General features: G+C 52.4%; 1 protein-coding gene and 1 pseudogene across 2 annotated transcripts in view; one reads left to right on the top strand and one right to left on the bottom strand.

Moving 5' to 3' along the window:
- IGSF21 (immunoglobin superfamily member 21) overlaps positions 1-15,517 on the top strand; it is a 305,537-nt gene that overhangs the window by 112,826 nt on the left and 177,194 nt on the right. The gene's annotated exons all lie outside the window — the stretch shown is intronic.
- On the bottom strand, positions 7,260-7,356 carry LOC112060508 (U6 spliceosomal RNA; annotated as a pseudogene).

Raw genomic sequence — 15,517 nt, 5'->3', positions numbered from 1 at the left:
ACTGAAGGAGGAGGAGGACCCGCATTTTCACAAGAGGTCACTGATTTGAGGAGCCTAAATTCTTGGGAGCCTGACTTGAGGCACTTTCGGACTTTTTTGATTTTTTTTGATTTTCAGAAGGTGCACCCACAACTCACTCAGCACCCACATCTCCAGCTCAAAGCACTAGGAGCTGCGGGAACTCGGCAACCTCTGGAAACTAGGCCCGAGCTGTCACTCCGGAAGGGGCCCACCCCCAAAATTGTGGCACCCAGAACTAGTTGAAAAAATTCATCCCTGGAGCCTGAATTCCCACAGGCAGCTCCGTTCGCAGCCTGTGAGAACTGTTGGTCCTCAAAACCCAGATGTCTCAAGTTGGAGACCCAAAATCAATGGCCACTTGGGTATGCCCATGGTGGGCAGATGCGTTTCCTGGATGTCCCTGATACTGTGTCTGAGCCAGAGACTGTTAAATTTCAGAGCTGTTCATGGAAATAAGTCCCCTGTGGCCCGAGGCTAGCAACATAGTAGCTGTGTTCATCAAAAGCCTGCAGAGGTATCGATAAAATTGGATTCTGGTGCTGGAGGGTAAACATTGCTCTGTGTGTCCCCGTGTGGCGAGGGTTGTCTGGTTTTTGTTCTCTGCACCTATTAACAAACCTTGTGTAACACAGCAGTCTCTGTGCTGTGGTTGATCGAGGCCACTTGTTCTACCCCAACCCCAGGGGCATCACTTGCGTTTCTCAAAGATGGCCATGAAGGGGTTAAGCACTGGAATAAATTGCCTAGGGAGGTGGTGGAATCTCCATCACTGGAGATTTTTAAGAGCAGGTTGGACAAACACCTGTCAGGGATGGTCTAGATAATACCTAGTCCTGCCTTGAGTGCAGGAGACTGGACTAGATGACCTCTCGAGGTCCTTCCAGTTCTATGATTCTATGATTCTTTGCCGGTCTTGTGTGAGCAGCGATTGTCTCACCTCCCAGCAGCCTAGTGCTTGAACTCTGCACGTAGTGGCCCTGCGAGAATTGACCATCCACATCCGCTCACCTGGCAGAACAAGCTGAGCTGGTGCTGGGCTCGCTATGAAGACAGTTGGCTCCTGAGGCGTTTGAGGTCCTTATGACTGCTCTGGGCCATCATGATCCCCGTGTCCTGTCTCATCATGGGGACCATCTGGCCAAGGGCTCTGCCTACAGGCCCATCACTCTGGAAATGGCCAGAAAGGCCACCAGGCTCTGTTCCTTTCTCTCTTCCGCACTGGGGCCTGGCTGCTAAGTACAGAGCCCCCAGCAGCACCTGGTAGGTCAGGCCTCAGGAAAGGACCGTGGCAGACCCAGACCCTGCATGGCAAGTCCAGAATGACCCCTCTAGAGTTCAACTTGTTTCTTTACTTTTCAGTTGGATAGGCGAGGGGTGGCTTTGGCTTGTTGCCTTCCCGCTTGGCAGGGAGGTCTTGCCATTATCCTCCACCCGCCACCTCTCCCTGTTTGTTCCCTCGGCTGGTACAAGCTCCGATCTGGGAGACTCTGGAGGTCTCCCGCCAGGTTACAAGCACCCTCCGTGGCCATTGCTTCAGTGGCATCTGAGGGCACTCAGCATGTCGCGGGATTGGACCCTGTCTCCGGCGTGCGCAGCTGCCCTGGGGAAGGGGCCCGGCTCTGGGAATGGTGTGTTACAGTGGGGCGGGATCAGGCATGTGGCTGCGTGTGTCGATTGCCAGCGGGCATAAATCAGCGTCAGGCCAGTGGGCCAGATCGTCAGCCGGTGTAAATCTGTGGAGGGGCGGTGGTGCTTCTTAGGGAGAACAGAGAACAGCGGGCAGTATGGTCACAGGGCCCTCCATGCGGGGGAGGAGCAAGGACTGTCACAGGGCAGAGAAGGGGATATGGGGGGGTCTCTGCCATGGTGGGGGGCTCCCCATGTGGAGATGGAGAGGGCAGTGAGGCTTGCCTTGTGGGGAGAGTGATGGCGGTGAGGATTGGTAAACTGAGGCAGGCAGGTGGCAGGAGGATGCCACCCAGTTAGGAGGGGCAAATCCGGCTGTGCAGCCCACCCCGGTGGGCAGTGAGCAGATGGGGGAGAGGGGTAGCCCGCAAGGCGTTCTCCCCCTCCCCCCCCGCCCCCCCACGCTCACACACCCTTTTCTGTCCTGCAGGGATAGCAAGCTGGCGCCGGCGGGACTGAGGGCAAAGCGAGGCTGAGAGCGGCTGTCACTGCCGACACAGGAGCAAGCAGGTTTAAAGTTGGGGTGGGGGGGTTGTTTACAGATTTGCTCTCCTGCCTCCGCACCCCTTCGTACAACGTGATGTCCCCCCCCCCCCAATCCCCCGTCACCCTGCTCCCTGCTGGGGCCTGTCTCCCGCGTGGCTCCGGGGGCAGATGGACTCACTGATCTGATCGACCTTACCGGCTGTGATGTATGATTCGGACCCTGCGTCGAGCTCCCCTCCCTGTCCCCCTGGACAGGTGAGCTTGGGGCACAGGGAGCAATGGGCGTGAGGCACATGGCGAGTGTGTGAGGATGTAGTGGGAGGGGGTGGGACGGCTCCTCCTGCGTATGCCCACCCCGGCCCCGTAGCAACTGGGGAGACCACCTGAGCCTGCTGGATGGAGCCACTGAGTGGAACAGGCACTGTCAGCCCCCGATGCCATGGGATGGGCCCTTCCCAGCTTCCCCCCAGTCCGGTCCAGCTCGGCCCTTGCTTGCTTGTGAGAGGGTTGCTATGGTGATGGAAAGTATCAGAGGGGTAGCTGTGTTAGTGATGGAGTCAGCTCCCCCCCCCCCATTCCCCCTTCGAGGGAAGAATTGTTTGTTAAAATAAAAGTATCGGATAATGACAGGAAACAACCCAAACAGAATCGTTCCCTTCCCCATCGGCAGAGCTCCGGGGGAAGGGAACGGGGGCGATTTCTGGCCCTAAGTTGTCTGCGCTGAGAAGGGAGTGTTCGGGGGGGGGGGGTGAAATGGCCGCTCAGACTAACTACCTGAGGGGCTGCATCTGTGTAGCCTGCACATCTAACTCTCTCGGCTTCAGTCCCGTATCCGCGGCGTCCCTCAGCTGTTTCCCTTTCCCCTTCAAAAGTCCCCCTGCGATGTCCTCCATCCCCCTTTGCCCTGCACACCCGCTTCCATGCGGAGGTGCTGGCCCAGTAGCTCCTTTTCCTCCCCCCAGCGCGTACGGTTGCTTCACAAAGAGCTGTACTTTACTGCCAGAGGGGAGCGGGCATTGATTAGGATTCCCTGTGCCTGCTGCCTGCAGGGCTATGAATGAATCTCTGATCCGCAAACTGACCCCCTTATCTTTCCATTGTCCTGCTGGGATGTTTGCCAGAGTCACATGGCAAAGTCTGATTCTATTAACTGGGGTTGGCAGAGGGGACGTTGCTGCAGCTGGTATTGTTCACAGACGGCCCAAGAGAAACGTGTGACCCCAACCAACAAACGGGACTTTGTCCTGAGACTTTGAACCCTTTTTATTCCTTCGGCTTCGTCTGCCAAAATCCAGCCTCCCGGGCCTTCAGCTCAGTATCCCAACGGATTCGTCAGCAGGCATGTTGATCCGAGTGTGCCTTTGCTGACACGAGTGTGAACACAGGCGCACGTTCCTGCTGAGACACAGATGCATGCCCCTGCTAATCCATGTGTGTGCTCAGAAGCATGGGTGTGTGCCACACACACACAGATGCAGAGGTGTGCATACATTGGGGAACACACACACACACACACACACACACACACACACACACGCGCTTGGGGTGCCTCTATGCATGCTGATGCACTGAAGAACACGCCCACTGGCACACGTGTGTTCATTGCACTTGCATCGGGGTAAGTGTGCTCCTAGACAGCACAGCGTGGCACAGTGTGCACAGCGTGCAACAGAGGGCGGAGCTGGAGGGAAGCTGCATTTCAAAGCAAACTGCCCCCATTGGTTCAGTGCAGCGTTGTGCGAGTTCACACAGTGTATCTCCTCCATCCGTGCTGTGCAGAAACCAGGACTTGTGCTTGAAGATCAAGTTTTTAATTAAAATTGTTATTTCTCAGCCTCCTGCTGGCGGTGGCCATCTTGACTGGTGGCATTATTTGCGATAGGAGCTGTAAGGGCTGGGGGAAATCCCAGAGCTGGAGCCTGCAAAACCTCCTGCTCTTACTCCGTAGCTATCAGGAGATCTTTCTTCTTTGTGTGCCAAACCGGATAACCATATATACAGTGTAAGAACAGAGGAGTGGCCATGCAGTGTCACACCAACGGTCCATCTAGCCCAGTGTCCCATTTTTCGACAGTGGCCAGTGCCATGTATTTCAGAGGGAATGAACAGCACAGGGCAATTATCAGGTGATCCATCCCCTCTCGTTCAGTCCTGGCTTCTGGCAGTTAGAGGCGTAGGGACACCCAGAGCATGGGGTTGTGTCCCTGACCATCGTGGCTACTAGCGATTGATGGACCTGTCCTCCATGGACTTACCAAATTCTTTTTTGAACCCAGTTATACAACATCCCCTGGCAAGGAGTTCCACAGGTTGACTGCGCGTTGTGTGAAGAAGTATTTCCTTCTGTTTGTTTTAAACCTGCTGCCTAGTAATTTCATTGGGTGACCCCTAGTTCTTATGTTGTGTGAAGGGGTAAATAACACTTCCCTATTCACTTTCTCCACATCTTATCATATCACCCCTTAGTCGTCTCTTTTCCAAGCTGAACAATCCCAGTCTTTTTAATCTCTCCTCACACGGAAGCTGTTCCGTGGATGATTTTTGTTGCCCTTCTCTGTACTTTTTTTCAATTCTAATATCCCCTTTTTAAAGATGGAGCGACCAGTACTGCACCCAGTATTCAAGGTGTGGGCATACCATGGACTTATACAGTGGCATCATGATGTTTACTGTTTTATAGGATATTTACTCTCTTATCCATGGGTTAATTAAGCCATTGTTTCTGTAAACGTCCAAGCAGGACAGAGTCTTCAGGTACGATCTCCGGGGCTCCCCCTATAGGAACGTGGCAACGGGCACACAGAATCAACCCAGTGTCCAGTCCCCAACAGTCACTGTCCCAGATGCCTTAGAGGAAGGTGCATGTAGGGAGCCCTGCAATCGAGAACTATGGAATAAGCTGCCCTCAGGAAAAGTGTTTCCTAGGCCTCAATAGAGGACAGCATCAGCTCTGATGCCAGGGGTGTTGTGTCCCGTCTATAACTCTTTGGGTATTGTACAATAGAGCTGGAGGGGTCATTTCCAACTCGGATAGACATACCTGGGCTAGCTCTGGCTGAGCTAATGTGCTAACAATGGAGCGTAGCCATGGCAGTGGGAGAGGTTAACCGCCTTGCGCACGTCCTGTTTGAAACCCTAGCCACGTGCTCGAGCGGCTAGCCCTTTTCACCACTATGCCGCTCCAGCTACACTTCTATTTTTAGTGTGCTAGCTTGCTCAGAGCTAGCACAGGTATGTCACCCCGAGCTGGAAATTACCCCTCCAGCTCCAGTGTAGATGTTCCCTTTGCACACACAAAAAAGTATGTTCTTAACTGGGATTAGCGATCTCAGGTTCATACTGTAGTAAAGCAACTAACTGGGTTAGCCAGAATAATATAGATGGAGACATATTCCACCCCCCCCTTACTTCCTGATTTAGCCTAAGGGAGTTTCCCCTGCCCCCAAACTCTGTTGTGAGGCAGTTAAATAAAGCAGAAAGTTCCCTGCCTGCAGACGGGTGAGTTGCACTGAGCGGTCCCTTTACCCCCCCCCCCCCCCCCCCAAAAATAGCAGAGAAGACACGACCCCTCAGCTTTTAACTTAGGTTAGCAGCTCAAGTTCAAGCCTACACGGCAGCCTGGGGTTGAACTGAAGCTCCTAACATGAGTTAAGAATGCACCTTTTTATTATTATTATTATTATTATTATTATTTTTATAGTGTAGACATAGCCTTGGTTTGTTTTTAATCCTTGCTTTTGAGTGTGCTCTGATTGTGCTCATTGTCCATATACATGCCCTTGAAACTTACTAAGTGATAACTTGTGGCAGTGAGTTCCAAAGGTGAATTGTGTCCGCTGTGAAAGGAACACAGCTGGCTCCAAATGAAGTCACTTTTGGGCAGTGCTATATTTGTTCACTCACACATTGCAATGCAAACCCTTTCAGCCTGGGTGGCTTTTAGTCCTGGCTTAGGGAAACCACAGCTAAAGAAGAAAAAACCCAATGTGGTCTCCTGACGGGTCATTCTGGCAGCTGGGGGTCATCCGTTCACAGTGGAAGCCCAGCCGTAGCCCTTTTCCCCAGTCACGCCCTCTGTCCCTGGGGCTGTGTACTGGCTCTACCAGAAAAATCTCCATGGGGCCAGATGCTTTGAGTTTCCAGCTGTTTTGCACCATCTGAGTGGCACAAAATAGCCAGAACGGGGTCCAGGATTTGACCCAAAGCCTGAGGGGTGCTCTGAAGTTCTGAGTCCATTGCCTGAATGAATCCCATGCTGATGCGGTTGGGGGATGTGATACCATCAAAGAATGCATGTGCCAGCCTGCACCGAGGGGGCCCAAGATGAACATTTAGTTCTCTTTGTTAGGTGCAGTGATGTAAGAGAGAGTTATTTAAAATAACAAGGGCAAGATAGCTTCGTAGGCCAACTCCATTTCTTGTAATGAGGGGCTGGGTGGAGAATGACTGGGAGAAACTGGAAAACTGAAAAAGAAACTGGGTCCAGCAAGAGATTATCTGTAGTATCATCCCAGGGGCAACTTAAAACTTTCTCTGTCTCTCTCCTAACGGTACCAATCCAAGTGTTGAGACTCCCAAAATTGCATGGGTTGGCAGATATTTAGTGTTCTTAAAGCTCCAGCTCTTGGAGTCATGTGATTGCCTGAGAATCTCAGCTTTCATTTAAAAAAAAAAAAAAAGTGAAAAGCCCAGATCCTCAAAGGTGTTTAGGCACCCAACTCCCATTGATTTCAATTGGAGCTTTGAGCTGGGCCTAAGTTTGTACCCATTGTGGTTGTGGGCACCTAAATGCTCAGAATCCAGAAGGCATCTTAAAAAAACCAAAACCAAATTCATTATATTTTTAAAAATCTCATGGTTTTGGGGGGGCTGACTTATGATTTGTGGAATATGTAAAGCCGGTAACACTGCCAGTCACAGGGCATCGTAAAGCTTCTTAGTGTATTTCAAACTCAACCTCTGTTACCTCTGGATCTTCCCAGAAAACGTTTGCAACTCGCTCTCCGCTTTGCAGCTAGGTTTCCCCGGGTACCCTCTGCGCCAAACTGCTCTGAAAGAGCCCCTTGCATGCTGCATTAAGCTTCACGAATTTGTGTCTCATCCTTGTGCAGGGGCCATGCTAATCTTCTCAATATCGTTCCAGTTTTAGTCTATGTGCTGCACTGGTGTCTGTTAAACTCAGTGGCCAGGTGGCATACTTGCTCTTAGGAGGCCAGACAGGAGGTTGGAGGGAGTGCTTTTAGACCCACTGGCTCTTGCCGGCATCAGCGCAGATGACAAATGCGCCGTTAAAGAGCTTAATTAGCGAAAGCCTGCAAGGTTTTAGGGCATCTCCGGCTATGTGGCTTCTGCAGGCCACAGGTATGCATGTGCATCCTGGTGTGTTGTTTCCCTAAGAAGAAAGCAGGAGGGGAGTGGGACCTGTGTGAACTGAAGTCAAAGCTTAGCGAGGACGGTAAGTAGGTGACAATAGGAGGTAATTGTCTGTCTGAGAAGGGGTGAGGGCATCCTGCTTAGCACTTACTATGGGGAATCCGTGTCAACCACATCCAAACACTGCGCAGTTTTTGGAAGGGTCCATCGGGATTTGTGTTTTTATTTGTCTGGCCTTCCCCTCCCCTCCCCCCCCACTTAGCATTTCTGGGCCAGCTCCTTTGTGAACCTTTAAAAAGCAACAGAGGGTCCTGTGGCACCTTTGAGACTAACAGAAGTACTGGGAGCATAAGCTTTCGTGGGTAAGAACCTCACTTCTTCAGATGCAAGCCTTCCATCTGTTTCTCTCTCCTGTCTCGCTCGCTCACTCGTTTTTACTCTTCCTTTTGCTCTGGTTTCTTTTTGAACTGGCCATCTGTTTGCCTTGTTCCCGCTGGATGCGGGCACCTCGCCTCGTGTTCGTCGCTGCATTTTGCTCGCGTTCCCTGGGTGAGCGGTCCAGGTTTAAGGTTGCGCGTCGGGTCACCTCTTGGTTGCTGTATAAAGGTGGCGGCAGTCACTTCTGCAGATGGTCCCCACCATGGTGCTGGAGAGGCCCCCCATGTGCTGTGCTGACAGCAGTGCACTTAGCATGCTTTATTTCTTCCTCCTCTTCCCGTGCACGTGTGGCTTTCCAGCTAAATTCATCCCCCTTAAATCCTTGCAGGCTCTTTAATCCAGCCGGGCTTGTTGGGGATGGATACCTGCCTTGCTGAACTCTAATCAGTACCAGGTTTGCAACGGTGCTGTGGCACCAGGCCCATGCTCAGAAGGGGCCCCGGCACCTGGACCATGGCCCCACCTTCATTCCACCCCGAAGTCCCACCCCCACTCAGCCTCTTCCTCCCAAGGCTCCGCCCACCACTCGCTCCTCTCCGCCCCCTCCCCCGTGTGAACAATGGGCGGGGCTTTGGGGGCGAAAGAGGCCTCAGGGTAGAGCGGAGTGGGGCCGCGGTCCGGGCGTCGGGGCCCACAGAAGGCTAATCTGGCCCTGACTCTAAAGGACTAGGGTCTTTCATAAGACTTATTCGTGTTTCTGCGACCTGTGGATTGATCTGTTGGTGGTAAGGGTCAGAGAAGGGAGGGGCGGATCTAGTGGCTTTAATGTGGGGCATGTGCTTTGAAGCAAGTTCCTGATATTCTTGCATGCATCCATGTTGGAGAGCAGCAAGTATCTGGACAAAGTGTCTTTGTCACTTACGAGATCTGCATCTCCCCTTGGCACTGTGCTGTGCCTCTACCCCCCGGGTTAAGTACCTGGTACTGTGAGATGGATACCACAGCCACGCAGGGCTTCGTGCATGGCACTGTACTACCTGCTGAGGCCACCGAGGACTTTAGAGTTACAAGCACAGATATAGCTTAGGACCTTCGACTGCTAAAGGAGAATCTCTTTGAGCAGTAGCGGTATCAGGGCTGAAAAGACTCACTTGAGCAACCTTGCCGATCCATCCACTAGGGGGCACAGTGACCACTAGTACGTTACAGCTTCCAGCGTGAGGCAGTGCCGTTTAAAATTTTGCATGATGTCTGTTGTGGACTTGTCCAAGGAGTCTAGTAAAAGAGCCTAGACTTCAGACTCTAGCACCAAAATCTAGAATAAAGGTACCTAGACCAGAAATGTCTAGAATAAAGGAATCCAGGTGTAAGAGTCTAGAATAAAATCTAAAATAAGGGTGTTCAGATTTAGGGGGGTGGGCTCTAGAATAAAATCCAGAATAAAGGAACCAGAATTTCAGTCTAGATTAAGATCTAGAATTAAAGGGGTCAGATGTAGGTTTCTGGAGTAAACTGTAGGACAAAGAGATCTATCCAGGAAGGAGTCTAGGCTTGCATGATGTCTGTTGCGGCCATGGCCAGAGAGCTCAATACCGTGCTGAGCTCTGGAGCGAGTGGTTTCAGCCGCCTCCCTACCCGCAGGGGCCCAGGCTCTCCCGCTGTAGGCTGCAAACAGGAGAATCCTGGGGAAGACCAAGATGCCGTGCAGTGATTTCCGGCAGCTCCGATGTCTTCCAGCAGGGCCTGAACCAGCACCCGGCCCCGTCAGCATCAGGCCCTAAAGACCACGCTGAGCGTTGTCCTTCAACCGCTGTGCAGCAAACGGAGTGGAGGGAAAAGTCAGCGAAAGGTCTGCGTGCGCATGCTGCCAGGTCGCTGTCATGGCGCCTTTCTCCTCCTCTCCTTCCCTGCGCCCCGTATATATTTTCCTAATCGCTCCGGCTGCTGATCGTTATCTGGCTTTGCGAGAGAGCGAAAGAGACTGTGTGTCAAACGGTGAAAAATGACTTTTCCAGCCGCCGCTCTCCCCTCTGAAAAGAGGTGACGTGCTCGGAGCATACAAATCACTCAGCGCTCCGGCGCCTTGGCTTGGCCCGCCAGCGTGTGTTTGGATTGCAAAAAAGCCTCACCAGCCCCCGCCAAGGTCACCCAACCGCAACCCTGCCTTAGCGAGGAGCCGGGAAGGCAAAGCAGCCCATTATGAGTAACACAGCCTCGGTGCGGCCTGGGAGCTGCCCAGGTCAGGGAGTGAGAGGGCTCATCTCCCCCAAGAATGTACATCTCTGCTGAATTGCTTAGGAGCAGGCTGGCGGATGAGACTGGAGTGCGGGATAGCCACCAGGAGAGTTGTGCTTTGAATCAGCTGGGGGCAAGCGCTGTTTAGTGACTAGAGCTGGGAATTCAGGGGGGCTTGAATCTCCTTTTAGGCCTTGACTGCACTGGGGATTTGCCCCGATTGCAGCCACGCGCGTAGACGGACCACACTGCAATTGCCCGATCTTCCCATGTTCGGCACCCGCCGCCGGGGCTGGATTTTCAAAGGTCCCACCTCCCGTGGAGGCATCTGAAGAAGGCCCATGTTTGCAGAGGTGCCGCTCTGATGCCGAAGTCTGGAGGGCCAAAAACAGAAGCTCTTCTGAAGCTCAGCCCGTGAATGGGAGGCCCCATTCTAGTGACAGACCTGGCCTGTTTGTGGCGATGGGGCTAACCCCCGTTGAAACCAGATGAGCTCAGGGGCGCAAATCCTGGCTTATTGTGGTGTAGCCTGTCTACTCTAGTAATGGCTGAAATCAGAGCAAATCCATTGGGAATGCTTGAGAGGAGGGAGCGTACAGCGGTGAGGTGCTAGCCCAGGCTTTGGGCAGACTTGGGTTCCATTCCCTGCTCTGCCATAGACTTCCTACAAGACTAGGGCAAGTCATTTAGGGCTGGTCTACACTGGGGGGGGGGAATCGATCTAAGATACGCAACTTCAGCTATGAGAATAGCGTAGCTGAAGTCAATGTATCTTAGATCGACTTAGAATCACTTACTTCACGTCCTCGCGGCGCGGGATCGATGGCCGCGGCTCCCCCGTCGACTCCGCTTCCGCCTCTCGCCCTGGTGGAGTTCCGGAGTCGACGGGAAGCGCATTCGGGGATCGATGTATCGTGTCTAGACGAGATGCGATACATCGATCCCCAATAGATCAATCGCTACCCGCCGATCCGGCGGGTAGTGAAGAATTACCCTTAGTCTTCATGGGTGTGTCTACACTGCATCGTAAACCCAGGCCTTTGGGACCTGGGCTTGTGGACTCAGTGTATCCAAGCCTGTGCTTGAATGTCCACACCGCACTGTAAATCTGGGCTTACAGTTGCTGAGTCCAGATCTCACAGCTGTGCTAACATGTCCGCACTTCTGACTCGGGTCTGGGGTTTGAGCTGCGTCTACACTGCAGAATGATAGGGCTTGGGCCTGAGTCACAGCAGGACTTGTGTGTGTGTGTGGGGGGGTGTAACAGGGAATAGCACTGCCCTGCCTCACAGAGGTGTGGAGAAGCAGGTTCAAGAGTGCTCAGCTAGACAGATGACTCATACTGGGTTGTGGCCAGTGGAGTTTCTCTAGCTCCACAGTGGTGTAGATGAGAATCGGCCTTGGCTTGTGTTCCCAATTTGCTCTGGACCATTGGGCCAAGCTGCGTATGTCTCCGCTTCCTCGCTGGGGGTAAACAATAGTGACAATGCTCGCTTCCCAGAGCGCTGCTGAGAATGAATTAATAATATTTCATAAAGTGCTTTGAGATCTTTGGCTGAAAGGCATTCTAAATGCAAAGGCTGATTATTACTTTACAGGCAGGGATTGCCTTTTTGTTCCATGTTTGTACAGAGCTTAGTACAATGGAGTCCTGGTCATGCCTGAGGCTCATGGGTGGAAAGAATAACAACTAATAAATAGCAAATCTTGAGATTTTTCTGATGCGGTCAGAATCCAAACCAGGCCTCCTTGAGTGGGCAGCATGTTGATGGTTTTTTTTAAGCATTATCTTTCACCACCTGGCAATTCCGACTCCACAGCCTCCTTTATTTAATCGCTCCTGTTATCTGTAACAAAAAAAAAGCGTAATCTCACCCAGTCGGCTCCCAACATTTGTTAACAAATAGGCAAAGTTTTATCATGCATATCGGCCCCGCTCGGCCCTCTGTCCCCCGCCGGTTTGTCAGATAAGGCTGTAATACTTTAGCTGTTTTGTTCTGGCACTGTGCCGCTGCACAGGATGGACCCCCGATATGCCAGTTTGATCAGAGGCGGATAGAAAGGCAGTCGCTGATGTTTGTAAGCTGGAAGGTTAGCTGCAATCTGTGTCTGCGGCCCTCAGAACGCTGCCTTTTTCTCTAGCAGTATGTTTCTTTCAGGAACGATAATGACAAAGTGGGGGGAAAAGGTAAATCAATGAGACAGGCGGGAGACAGGCGGTTGAGGGAAAGAGCTGGCGCTAGGAAGCACGGGCCTGTGGGTGGGGCGACAGACTGGCACTCGGGAGATCTCCGTTCTGCGCCACGTTCTCCGCTGACCTGTTGCGTGACCTTGAGCAAGTCACTTCCCGGCCCCGTTTCCCCTCCCGTCCTTTGTCTGTCTTGTCTAGTTAGACTCCCAGGGTGGGGTGGACTAGATGACCTCCTGAGGTCCCTTCCAACCCTGATATTCTATGATTCTTACACCACCTAGCACTGCGGGGTCCCATTCTTCATTGGGCCCTTTAGATGCTGCCCCAGTATGAATAATGACTAACCGCCTCACTTAAGGGTACGTCCCCGCACTGCAGTGGGAGGTGTAATTCCCAGCTCAGGCTGACAGACCCGCACTAGCTCTGACCGAGTGAGCATGTTAAAAATAGAAGCGTAGCCGCGGCGGTGTCCTGAGGATGTCCTGGCTAGACCCGAAGTACGTATTCAGGTGGGTAGTTCCTTCTGCCACCTGTGCTGCCATTTTTAGCATGTTAGCTCAATCAGAGCTAGCGTGGGTATGTCTGCCCCAGCTGGAGATTACAGCTCCAGCTCCAGTGTAGATGGACCCCGAGGCCTTGTCTACACTAGGGATTTTGGCAAACAATGGCCACCACTGGTTTAGCTGCACTGGTGCATATTCTTAGTGTAGACAGGGCAAACTGCAGTTTGCAGCTAGGGCAGGGTAAACTGTACCAGAGTGAGTGGCAACTTGTAGCAGCTTCACCTGTATACGCTAGGTTGACAGTGCCGCTGCAGACGGCTGACATCAGTAGACAAGGCCTTTATGCTAGGCTTGTAAAGGGGCATTGGTGAAATTAATCCAAGACGTGGCCCAGAACATCATCATAATCCCTAGCTCGTATATAATGCTCTTCATCAGTAGATGCCAAAGAGCTTTACAAAGGAGATCAATATTGTGACCTCCGTTTTACAGAAGGGGAAATCAAGGTACGGCGTGGTAAAGTGACTTGCCCAAGGTCACTGTAGCGGGGTGAACACCCGCTCCAGCCCTGAAGGGGTTGGAAAAGCCCCGCAGAGGGCTGGGGCTGGGGAAAGGAGCAAAACCCCGGCAGATTGGGGAAGTGGCTGCAGCTGGGACCACACCCCAAACAGAGCAACTCGGCCTTATAAGAAGGCCAGGACAGCCAGATGTTGAGGAGTCTCCCTCTGGCAGGAGAGAGAGAGAGACAGGCCTGGCTGCTGGGGAACTCACCGGGGACCTAGAGTGAGGCAGGGCTGGGGAAAGGCCTTGGGGGCTGGGAAGCCCTAGGCCAGCAACTCCCCAGGCTGCAGGGCCTGGTCCTAGGCCCGTATAGATATTGGGGTTGCAGAGAGGCAGCCTGAGGGTGGGTAAAGGCAGCCAGTCCAAACCCCATGTTGCCTGTGATGATTGGCTGATAGACTGCAGTCTGCCCCAGGGCACGGGGGTTAGATGGTGACTGGCAGTAGCCACGACTGAGGCAACATTGGGATAGGGGGTGGGGGTTCCCCTGGGTGGGGAAACCCAGAGAGAGAGTGGGGTACTGCCAGGGGGGGCAGCACCCAAGCCAAGGGCACCGGAGTCCGGGCGGGACACGGGGGCCAACGAGAGGTGGGACACCTGGCCTGCAGAAGGCGCTCCAATGACTGTTGAGCTAATTCCCGAGACGACCAGCAGGACGCGCCGCAGAGGTGAGTCCACGCCAGATTACATCGCCCAGCAGGCTAGTGGCAGAGCTGAGAACAGTAACCAGGTCTCCTGAACCTTAGTCTAGTGCTGTAGCCACTGAGGGCCACTCCTTCCCTTAGTATCCTCTCCTGCAAGGTAATGAAAACCTCTACTCTGGTTACAGCCAGCGGGAGATGAAGGAGGCATCTTACGGAGGTTAAAGCATCACAACTGAGCAAATCCATTTGTTTAGAGCTGGTCAGAAGTCACGTGTTGGATCATTTAGACCACGGATTTTGCAGTCTTTTTCCAATAAGAATTATGGAGGCTCTTCTTGGCTGTGTGCTTGTTTCCTTTGTTGTTCACCCGGCTCTGCTCTGGATTTCCCCCGCCAGTTGGGCGCGTTACAACTGAGAACGGCTGAGAGAGAGCGGCCTCGTAGCTGAGACGGCTCCTCAGCATCAGATACCCACCCCACGTGCGTGCTGATTCATGCAAAGCCAAACGAGCAGATGATGGGAGTCTGTTCCGTTGGTGGAATTTTACAGAATGCTTTTACAGTCGAGGCAGCTGGAAAAGCTAGGAAATGAATCTCTTCAGCGCTAATCTCGATTTCGCACTCCTGTGCCGCTGCGCTTGAAGAGACGGGTTTTACTTTGGTTTGTTGCAACAGATACAAACTGTGGGTCTGTTGTTGTTTGTTTTGTTTCTCCCCCATCATCCAACTGAGATGAAGCCAAAATGCCTGAAGGGGCCTGGGTAGGGCAAGTAACTTGGCGACTGTCTGCAAGGCCTGGGGTAGGAATTGTTGTGTCTTCATTACCTGCATCAGCTTTCCGATCACTCTGCCTATAAATTTGTTAGTCTCTAAGGTGCCACAAGTACTCCTGTTCTTTTCACTCTGCCTATTGCTATCCGTTCTTGTCTGTCTGTCACCATATATTCCTATCTATCAATCTAGGGACTTATATGACCCTCATTATGACAGTAGCTGAGACCACTTCCTGATATCTAAAGCGTTACGAGCCTATTTCTGTAGCCCTGGAGTTTGCATCAGCTGCCTGCCTACACACCCCTCCCATGCCCTTCCCTTTTCTGGGGGCTCTTAGCTTCCCTGCTTAAATATAATTAAAACTATTAGAAATAGAACATCAAGCTGCTGCTCTTAATTATAATGCGTAACTCACTTAAAATGTTTTGCATCTCCAAAGAGCTTTACGAACTCTGGTCTATTTTAGGTGTTTTTAAAGAGCCCATCACCTCCTTATCTAAAAGCCCAAGTGTATCAATCAGTCCTTGCAACATCCCTTTGAAGTGTTATCCCCATTTTATAGAGGGGGAAACTGAGGCCCAGGGAGGTTAATTTTCAGTGCCTTCATTTTTCAGTCCCCAACTTCAGGCATCCAGGGATTGCAAGAACGGTGGCATCCCAAATCAG

Source organism: Chrysemys picta, chromosome 21 (assembly GCF_011386835.1).
Source record: "Chrysemys picta bellii isolate R12L10 chromosome 21, ASM1138683v2, whole genome shotgun sequence".
Classification (NCBI taxonomy): Eukaryota; Metazoa; Chordata; order Testudines; family Emydidae; genus Chrysemys; species Chrysemys picta.
This window is presented reverse-complemented; position numbering and strand designations above follow the sequence as displayed.